General features: G+C 23.4%; 1 protein-coding gene across 2 annotated transcripts in view; it reads left to right on the plus strand.

Moving 5' to 3' along the window:
* The first annotated feature begins 10941 nt into the window (after positions 1 to 10941).
* The window catches only part of LOC17893187 (protein ELF4-LIKE 3), a 3088-nt gene continuing 2250 nt past the window's right edge, over positions 10942 to 11779 (plus strand). For both annotated transcript variants that reach the window (XM_023786325.1, XM_006300233.2), the window contains exon 1: positions 10942 to 11056. The gene's annotated coding sequence lies outside the window, so the exon portion shown is untranslated. The remainder of the gene's footprint in view (positions 11057 to 11779) is intronic.

An 11779-nucleotide genomic window follows, 5' to 3' on the forward strand; every position in this document is an offset into this window, starting at 1 on the left:
TGCTTACTCTAATTTTATTTTATTTTTATTTTTTTGGGGTCAATGTTATTTACTTTGGATTACAATTTTATTTATCTATACTATTAATTAGGAAGGAAAACTTGAAGCCAAACACCCCCAATTTTTTAAAAAAAAATTCATTAAATATATTACAGTTGCCAAACAGAATTAATGATAGCAAAAAAAAAAAAAAAAAAAAAATTAACTATATTTATGGAAATCATAATAATATTTTACCATAAAAAGTGGACAATTAAATTCCAAATTAAATATATGTAAACATATCTATTTTGAATATAAATAAACATATTCAATATTAATTTAATATTTTAATATACTTTCGAAATTAATAATTTATATAGAATGAAATCTAATAAAAAAAATCATCATATATCTAAAAAACAAAAATAACATTTTTTAGAAAAATAAAAAGATAAAAAAATATGTTAGCATATGAAATAATCAACTAATCAAATTCTACATAGTATATATACATAACTTATCATATCATCAAATTTTAAAAATTATATAATTTTAAAATATAAATAAAATTTAAATAAATCAATAATTAAATATTTGTTTGCTAAAATCATGCGAATAAACATTCTAGATCACATAAATTTCTTATTTTCACATAAAAAATATTCATATTCAAAAAGCAATCTAGCAATTATAACACAAAAGATATCTACAAAATTTAAAAGAAAAAACAAAAACTATCTATATTTATGGAAATCATAATAATCTTTTACCATAAAAAGTGGACAATTAAATTAAAAATTAAATATATGTAAACATATCGATTTTAAATATACGTAAACATATCTAATATTAATTTAAGATTTAATATAATTTCGAAACTAATAATTTATAGAGAAATTCCTCAAAATACCATTATTTTTGTTTTCTTTCCAACAATACCACTAAAATCAAATTATTGTTTAATGGTATGGAATTTTAAATCTTTGGTTTGGGTTGATTATTTGAAATTTAGGGTATAGTATTTAGGGGATAGGGTTTATGTTTAGAATTTTGAATTTAGATTTTGAAAATTTAAAATTTAATTATAGTTTTGTGGTATTTTTGTCCTAAAAACAAAAATGATGGTATTTTAGAGAATGCCCCTAATTTATACTAAAAAAAATTAACAAAACAAAATCATCATATATATAAAAACAAAGATAATAGTTTTTAGAAAAAATAAATAGATAAAAAAATATGTTAGCTTATGAAATAATTAACTAATCAAATTCTACATAGTATATATACAGAACTGATCATATCATCAAATTTTTAAAAAATTATATATGATCATATCATCAATGTTGCAAAACTTCTCAAAATCTCAAAATGTTGAAAAAATTCAACTTTGGGACGTATAAATCTCTACCTTTGGACGATTATATCAAATTTTACATATATTAAAATTATATTAAGTTACATGTAAATGGTGTTATTTATTTAAAAAAAAAAAACTTATTGGAATGGATACGAGACGGGAACATATAATTCGAAAACAAACATTATCTGAATTATTTCTCATTAAAAGAAACAAAACATGATTAGATATAATTGTTACGAGGCACGATCATAAAGTTAATTCACTTTCAACTTTCAAATATAAAATTACGAGTACGATACAAGGACATATAATTTAAATTGCTAAATTTAATTTCCACTTTCCTATTTATTCTAAATATTGAGACATGGACTGACGGGTACAAGAAGATAACGTATACTTCGGATAACAAAACTACAATAAATCCATGTATTAAAAAAATAGAAATACCTAAATCCTTAGGAAACAAAAAGACTAAAACATGAATCTTTGAATTGAAGAAAGTAATGAGAAATAAAGATGAAAATGAACGATCAATAACATTAAAAATCGAAGAAGGATTGTGTATGCTAGGATTACAGATAGTGCCTTGTGAATGAAAATGGTGGGAGCATGTGACTTAGGTTCTGAATGGTAACTGCGTTTTTTACTGCGGGAGAAGTGCGGTGCGGTTCAAATAGTAACAAAAATATATAGATATATATGTATATGCAGATATTTTGACAATGTTACAACACTGTTGCGCTGCGGTTTTGTAGAGCATTATGGTTACCATTCAGAGTCTTAGATTGATAATTAGATTTTTATTAGTTTGATAAAAATAAATATTTAAACAAGAAATACGGGTATCCCGTCTAAATCTTTTACCAAGTTTCTTATAATAAACATTGGCAAATGATTATGTTTTAAAAGGAAACGATTATGGGACAGAAATTTATGACATATAGAGGACGAGACGGGGCGGGGCGGGACAGGACGGGGCGGGGCGGGGCGGGATGGGATGGGTCGGGACGAGACGGAAAGGGACCGGACGGGTTTTCCATTCTAAACTACACTAAAACAATTCAAACTAAAGCCAAATCCAAATCCGATTTAACATCTCTAAGCAAACAGTTAGAAATGTTTTGATTAATTTAAAAAATAAACACGTAATATCATTTAGCATTCTCATTTAAATTGTTTTAAAATTGTATTATGTAATACAATATCTATATTTTACAACTGTATATATATAAGTTTATCAAATAAACTCATATAACAAAATTTTACCAAAATAGCAGCTACTTAAAAAATCGTAATTTTGTAAAAATAACCCCGCACGTAAGTGCGGGTCCATCACTAGTTTATCCTATAAAGCTCATTAAAATTTAAAAACAGTTTTTATTTTTCAGTGAATCATTTCATTACATACTACAATGGTGAAAAACATCTCAAGCCGGCGAAAAACAAAGGTGTCCCTTCCAAAAAATTAAGTTCGGCATGCAAAAAACACTAACAGTTAAAACAGTTGTTATGTTCATATTTTTTAAGATTTTAGTTCGAGAATGCATAAATTTTATGTTGATAGTTTTGTAGGATGTTGAAAACTACAATTAAAGTTATCTTATTATATAAATCTTGGTTTTCAAAGTCAGCCATTAACAAGATCGTGACACGTGTCAATTATAAATGATAAGATATTGACACGTGTCGTAACTAATTTTGTTAATATTTGGATAAAATAGAAATATTATTAACCCTATCGAAAAAGAAAATATATAAAATAAATATTATAAAGAATTATATATTAAAAACTATTAATAAAATTAAACAAATAACCTGATTTCAGTTATGTCAATTTGGTTTATTAATAAGATAGGGATTTAAAATTTATAATTAACAAGAATATATGGCGGTTTTTGTTTACATAAGAGATTTAAGGTTTAAACTTCTATTTTACAATTAAATCAGGTTATTTGTTGGTTTGGGTATATACAAATGATAAATAAGAATTATGGTTTATCTTTATAAATTAAAATTATGGTTTAAGTTTAACAATTAAACGAGATTATATGTCGAAATTTGGTTTTTAAATTTACTAACTCACGTGATCATGATAAGTGTCAAGTAAAAACATAAGATGTCGCAACATGTTATATCTAATTTTGTTAATATTAAGATACAAATAGAATTTTTAAACAACAATAAAAAATAATTATAAAAAGTTAAAGAGAATTTTTGGGAAATACCCCTTTTGGTGTACCCCTTTTCAAAAATACCTGCTTTATCTATCCATTTTCAAAAATATCCATGTTTAAATATGAAAAATTATAAAGTTTTATATGGTTTATAAGGTACTTCTATATAATAACTACACCTGGAAATTTGATACAAATATTTTATAATATTTTAAATCGTTTTAACAAAATTTATAAGGTTTTTAAGTGGTTTTTAAAAGGGTTTATAAAATTTTTAAAAGGTTTTTAAAAGGTATTTATAAGTTATTTTACGCTATTTATGAAAATATATAAAAATTTAAACATATATAAAGGTAATTTGTGTGTATATTTATAAGTTTACAAACATATTTGGATAAATTTCAACATTTATAGTGTTTTTTTTTTATAATGTTTGAAATAGGGGTATTTTTAAAAAGTGGTATGGAAAAAAGGTATTTTTGATAAATGAAAAAGTAAAAAAATTGATATTTATAAAAAAAAATGTGTAAGCTTATATATTTAGACACAATATAAATACCTTTCAAAAACCTTTTAAAAATATTTAAAAAACATATAAAAACTTTGTAAACCTTATAAAACCTTATAAAAGTCCTATAAATGCTGTTTAGAACCTTTTTAAAACTTTATAAATATTTGTATTGAGTCTCCCAATAGTAATGATGATCTAGATGTACCTTATAAACTATATAAAAGTTTACAATTTTTCATATTTGAAAGGAATATTTTTAAAATGGATAGAAAATTGGTGTATTTTTAAAAAGGGGTACACCAAAAGGGGTATTTCTCAAAAATTCTCTTTCAACTATTAACCTAATTTTTGGTTTTGTGAGTTGTAGGTTTTACGTTGAGTTTATGTTGAGTTTATAAATGTGCATTATAGTTTAGATTTTATAATTAAACGAGATTATTAATGGGTTTGGGTTCATAAAGGAGAATTAGAATTTACAGTTTACAAATAAATTAGATTTTGAGTTTAACTAAAGATATAATTTTATTCATGATTTTTATTTTATAATATGTTATATTTATTTAATTTTTAATTTAAGCAATTTTATAGTCTAAACATAAGGGTGAATAAAAGATTTTCGAAAATAATATTTTTAGATAAATTAAAGATAACAAAGTTCAATATAAATCGTAATATAGTAATTTAAAATATTTTTAAAGAAAATATGTATTCTTTTATAATTCGTATTTGAAAGATTTTTTAATGTTTTCCTCAACGATGCTATAATTTATTTTAGAATCTTTATGTTTATTTGCGTTGTTTATATGAATTTATTTACAAATGACTATATTTGTATTGATGTTAATTTGAAAGAACTTTACCATCATATTAAATAATAATTAATTAATTTTCATAGTCTGAGAATGATTTTTTGAAAAATGGAAAGTTAAGAAATAACAATTTTTACAAAATGGTATAATCATGTTAAAGAGGATAATTGCTAAATTAAGATTTTTTAAAATATTTTAGCAATATTATGAGTAATGGTGAATAGCTCCCAAATGTTTTGGTGATTGTTTGTTTGACATTACTAGATTTTTATAATTAACGTTTAATAACGAATTTTAAGAGGTATATATATATATATATATATATATAAGTTTATTTGATAATTCAAACCAAATAAAATCTCTTTTCAAATGAAATTAATTTCTCTTATTTTTTCAAAAAAAAAAATTTAGAAATTATTTTTTTTCAGTTATAATAAATTTTAATTTTAATTTAGTTTTAAATAAAGATAACCCGTCCATTGGACGGGTACTATACTAGTTTATAATACATTTTAATTTAGTATATCGTGTATATAGATATAAGTGAATTTATCTATAATATTTATAATTTATTTTTGTAATATTTTCTCTAAATATAAAAATTTCAAATCCAAAGTTATGTAACTATAACATCCTAAAGTTCATTTTTACTTTTGTCAAATTTTCTTAATTAATATGTTTCAAGAATTTTAACAAATAAAAACATCTCTATATAATCAAGTGATACAAAAACTGAACTAAGTAAAACCAAAAGAAGCCTTACAAAACATCACGAATTCACAACAACTAATTTTAATCGTGTTTGTATGTCGTTTTATAAGGAATAAAAAAATATAACTTTACTGGATCACGGGTTAATGGTGAGTTTTTATGGTTTTTATATTTCTAGTAATTAGTACTAAATCTAAACCGGAGATGTATTCGGGTTGTGGTTTAACTGGTCGGTCTTATCCGGATGAGAAAAACACTAAAAAATAAAATATATTAAAAACACAATAAATAAATAAATTTTCTTGCGGTCACCACAATTGGTTTTCCTAAAGTCAGACTATTCAATTTGTTGTCAAAAAAATAAATAAATAAATAAATAAATAATAAATTTTCTTGCGGTGTACTACGGTTGTAAACCTAGTTATAAATAATAAAAAGTTATACCTAATCTAAGAAATTGCTCTTATTGTAAAAATTTAAGGACTGACTCTTAGGTAAAACTTTTACGGCTGTCATTATTTGATTGATTAGTTTAACTCTTAATTATTTAAAATTTAAATTTATTATTAGAGATTAAATTAATATATGACAATATGAAGTAATTATTGATTTTGGAGACATATCATACATAGTTAGTTCTTTCCATATTCCAATACTCTATTTTCTTTAGTCGATTGTGTGAGATAGAAGTAAAAATGTCTTAAAGAAGATACCCACTCTTTATTGCAAAGTTTATTTGATTGTTTTGTAGACTTGTAATGCATGTAGTATTTGTTCATATTAATGAATCTCTTTGGTCAAAAGAGAAAAAGTAATGAATCTCATACTTGGAATTGTTCATATCCATATATATCATGTTTTAGGCTTCGAATGATAACTGCGGTTTTTGCTACGAGAGAAGTGCGATGCGGTTCAAATAGTAACGAAAATACATATATATATATATATGTCTATGCAGATATTTTGACACTGGTTTTGTAGTGCAGTATAGTTACCATTCGGAGCCTTAGCATCAAATATTACATTTTATCTTGTTTGTTTGGAAAAATAATTTTTTTGTTGACATATATAGTTTGACCTTCTATCTTAAAATATGTATAATATACTATGTTTTAATTATATACTTTTATTTTATATTGATTCTCCTAAATGTGTAACTTACAAACTCATAAGATTACTCTAATTCGGAGCCTTAGCATCAACTTTCTATTTCCTCAAATTGAGATTTTAATGTATTTCAACTTTTTAAAAGGGAAACATTTTGCATAAAATGAGCATAGTGTATACAATTAAAAAAACATCTAAATTTAGTTATAACACAAAACAAATATAGGGATAGTTTAGTAATAAAAAAAAAAAGATAAAACACGCGGACCTTAAATGTCCGACCCGGACGCATGGAAGCGGACCGAAACTCGGTTGGTGATATTTTTTTCAGTTACATGTTGTTACCCTGCCATAATCGATTTAATATGCCAGCAGAGCACAAAACTTGAAGACCAAATAAAGTCAATTTATTTATGTCCCACTATAATATTCAATATTCTAAAAATATAGATTACAAATATAAACGAAATTTTTGGTAATTATTGGAAATCATTTAAATCTTAAATTAAATAAGCCCATAACTGTACGAAAAAATAAAACTTCTTATACAATCGGAAACTTCTAATTTCAGTTTTGTGAAGTTTTTAGTTACAAATTAATGTTACTAGAGATAAGACCCGCGCAACGCGCGGGGTTGTTCGCTATGAATTTTTCCTTAATTATTTTTTATTTGGTGTTATATTTTTAAAATTAATGATCGTATGTACATTTTTGTCGTAATTGTTTGGCTATATTTTGGTTTTTCCATATTCAGATACTATAATCTTATACTATTAGTTATTCATTTGTTACTCGTATTCCAATTAATGTTTTTGGTTTTGTTTAATGTTTTTGGTTTTGTTTGGACACATGTATTAATATAGTTAGATTGAAAGCTTTATCTTATAAGAAAAATGTGACTATAAACCATTTTTTATTCTTTTATTTTATTTTTCCTTTTTTTATTGTCATATTTTTAAATTTGACTAAAAATTAATTTATCTAAGATGAAGCGTGCTCTATTTGGTATGTCGTTTTTATCTATTTGAATTTGGGTCTTAACAATAAAGAATCTCGAATTTTTAAATATTGACCCATGGCATAGTATTTTTTTGTTAAAATGTTTTGTAACTGAGCATGCACTTATGACATGTCCTGCCAAGCTCATATAATGCATACAAATTTCTTTGTGTTTGATTTAAGAGTCGATCTACTTTTTAGATAGTTTACTTATTTTTTTTAATTTTATTTTACTCTATGGGATCCAATATTTCTATTTTTTTGTTTACTTTGCATAAACCTTATTTAGTCAGAGATGCCATTGTAATCAACGGATTAACTTGGACGGGATATTCAAGGATGAAGAGAGCTCAATCTAGCAAAGGAGGATGCCGATACCATTTTCGATTTTTTTATTCTTTGTCGTAGGCATTATGTTTTATTTCGTTTTCACCATATTTCGATATGGCGGTCCTCCAAGATAGATTTTAAATTTTCAGTTTGATTTTATCTTTTAATAAGAAAATTTTGATATTTACCTCAAATTGAGATTTTAATGTATTTCAACTTTTTATTTCCTAAAATATTACGTTATGATAGCAAACAAATATTATATATAGACAGCGCATTCAATTATAAAATAATAAACTAAAAATTTCAATGGTTGATTTGATTCTTTAAATGAAAAATTATTATTATATACATAAAAGAAAGAAATATTATAAAATTAAAACTAAGCAAATACTAAATATATAAATTATGATTAAATACAGCAAAGTATGATTAAAATAAAAATAAATATCCACAATAATGACATATATATATATATATATTGCCATTTAATAAATGTAATCTCTCTTAGTTTTTGGTTTATTAGTCATAAAATATCAATCACTATTTTATTTAGTAAACTTATTTTTGCATATTTGTCTTAGTTTTTATTTTAAATAATAATTATTGTATTTAATATTTTTTTAGTTTTATATTTAATAATAATTATTGTATTTTTGTTATTATTGAACTTAATATTCTTTAATTTTATATCTAATCATAAATTTACATATATATATATATATATGCGTATATATGTATATATGTATTTTTTGTTTGTAATATTAATGAAATGTTATTGTGGCTTATTGGTTCAGAGTACGTTGAAAGTCCCTAAATCTCATGTCGTTTGGAGTTTGATAGATGGGAAACGAAAACTTTAACAGAAAGTTAACTCTGTTAACGGAAATTTAACGTCATGTCCGAAATGGCCAGGTCAATGAGACTTGACTATTTTATCAGAAAGGCAAACAAAATTTTAAGACTTAAATGACATTTCGAAAGTTCATGCTTTTTCGTCTACAATTTGAAAGTTGGAGATTTTTTTGACATTTTTAATTTTTAATTTTAAAAACATATTTTAGTTATATATTATATTATAATTCTAAATAATAATGTGCACTGAACTACTCTATTTTCTTATCAATAACATGAAATTTATAATTTAACACTAAAAATGGAAAAACTTCTTATTTTGATTGAAAAGACAAGGAAAAACATTATGGTTTTCTATTTTGCCTACAAGAAAACAATATGGTTGAAGCTTGATAGTGCAACTTAAGTTCAGAATTCAATTCAAAGAATCAGAATCCAAATAACATTAAGAAACTAAATGATTTTGGCACATAAAAATTTAGAACATGATTAATGTCAACTTGTATATGACATACTCAAACTTGAATCTCTATTTCGAATTTTCAATACTAATTAAGTTACCCATCAGTTTATATGAGCATAAAATGGATTTTTGAGACGAATCTTTTGACATATATTTAAGAATTAGTGAGGTGACTATTTAACAGTATAACTATTTTTCTTAACAGCTAGTAATATATATCACTAATCTATCTTTTGTGGTAATTATGAAATAATCAACAAATATGCAGAAAGAAACTTTTTAGGCACTCAAACTTAATTAGCTACTAATATTTCTTAATTAATGAATCCTTGTAGAGAACTAACTTGAGAACATGATAGTTAATTAATGACAACAACCAAAACAAAAGATAATGCTTATTTATGTGACGGTATGACCTAATCTCCAGAATGAGACATATTTTGTCGCATTATCATTAGAGAAAGAAAAATACAAAAATAAAACATATAAATGCACGTTTTTTATCATATAGTATCTCAAATGTAAACACAGCTTTTGTTACGTATGGTTAGAAAATAAGTCACGTATATTTCATGTGTGGCTGATAACAAAAACTACATTATTTTCCCCACTAATAATGTTTTCTTTTATAATATATAATTCCAACAAAATTATAATAGTTGTGACTTTGTGATTATTGGTGTGATATAAAGTTTACCGTTTTTGTTGTAACTAATCATGAAAATAATACTACAAAAAGGATATGTTTTTTTTTTATTCTTCCTTTATTTTGTATTTGAATAATATATTTATGTAAATTTATTTATATTTATTTGCTAAATATTTTGTAATGTTTTTTGGTACTACTAGGAATCAGTTATTTTAAATGAATTAAAATTCTTTTGTTAATGTTGGAATTTTAAATGATATTGGGGATTAAAGGGAATAGTCTATTTTATTTTTAAGAAGAATAACAATCGGTAGCAAATCAAATATTTGTATGTAAATACACTTTATAATTTGTCATATATATATATATATATATTGGTAAAGTTGTAACATTATGTAATATAATTTACGAATAACAAGTAACAAACAATTTAGTTCAAAAACGGATTCCTCTTTTGTTACAATTCGAACCCAAAAATTATATAGAAATTTTATCTCTTAATTTTAAGAAGTCGGCTAGAAAGCGAAGAACAATTTATATAAACTGGTATATGTATTCATTGTATGGGTTATAACATATTATATAATATAAAATAGTATATAAAATTAATAAGAAGTTTGGAGTATTTTAAGAAAACTTCATACTTATAGAAAATTATATAGAATTATTATTTATTCATTTATTTTTTTTATTTTATAAGAAGTCGGCTAGAAAGAAGATCAATTTATATAAAAATGAGTATATATGTATGGGTTATAGTATGTTATATAATATAAAATAATATAGAATAGAATAAAAATAATAAAAAGAAGTATGAAGTATTATTTAAAGAATCTGAAATTAAAAACTATAGAAGAAGTTGGATTATATATTCCATCTTTAAAGACAGTGAGGGTCCTCTTTTGCGTGACTGTCAAATCTCATTCCTCTTCTTCTTCTTCTTCATTCTCTTTCCTCTCTTCTTCATCATCTCTCCTCTCACAGAGAAAAAGAAAAAAAAATCTGAGTTTCCGAGAAAATTTTTATATATAAAAGAAAATCTCAAAGAATCCGATCTTTGTCTCTCTGTTTCTGTAAATGCTCTAAGCAAGTTCTTGTTGTTGCAGGTATTGTAATCTTTATCTCTTTTGTTTTGTTTCTTTGATATAGTTTAACACAGTTTTGAAACTTTTACATAAATATTTATTTATGAGTGTTTCTTGATTTGTTCTTAGCCTTTTATTTTTTTGTTTTTTTAATTTTCATAGGTGATTGTGTTTTAAAAAAAGTTGGTGATTCTTAAGAGTTTAGGGAATATATATGTATATTGATTGTAGAATTATATATTTCAGTTTCAGATGCGAAAGTGTTTTTAGTTTGAGTTATACAACTTTTGTTATATATAAAGAAAAACAAACTTTTTAAAGATAAGTTTTTATTAAAAAAAATTAATGGAAGTGGGTTAAATCCATTTTGATATTTCTATACAATTTCATTCTACAATAAGTAAAATTTAAAAACTTATATATATATTTGTTGTTTTCAAATCACATAATAGTATATTACCATAAATTTCAAGATTAAACAACACTAATTTGCAACAAATTAAAAAAATATTAAAATTTGATAGTTGTAGAATGTAAAGTAATTTCAAAGATTAATGATTATTTTACCCTTGATCCAATAAGGAACCATCCAATAACATACATGTTTAAATAATGAGTTAAATCTCTTTTTTTAGGGGACAGAAAATACTCAAATGACAAATATATATATATATATATATATATATATATATATATATATATATATATATTACTTAAGTTAATCTTTATAAGTACTAGTGTTGT

Source organism: Capsella rubella, unplaced genomic scaffold (assembly GCF_000375325.1).
Source record: "Capsella rubella cultivar Monte Gargano unplaced genomic scaffold, Caprub1_0 scaffold_3, whole genome shotgun sequence".
NCBI classification, from domain to species: Eukaryota; Viridiplantae; Streptophyta; class Magnoliopsida; order Brassicales; family Brassicaceae; genus Capsella; species Capsella rubella.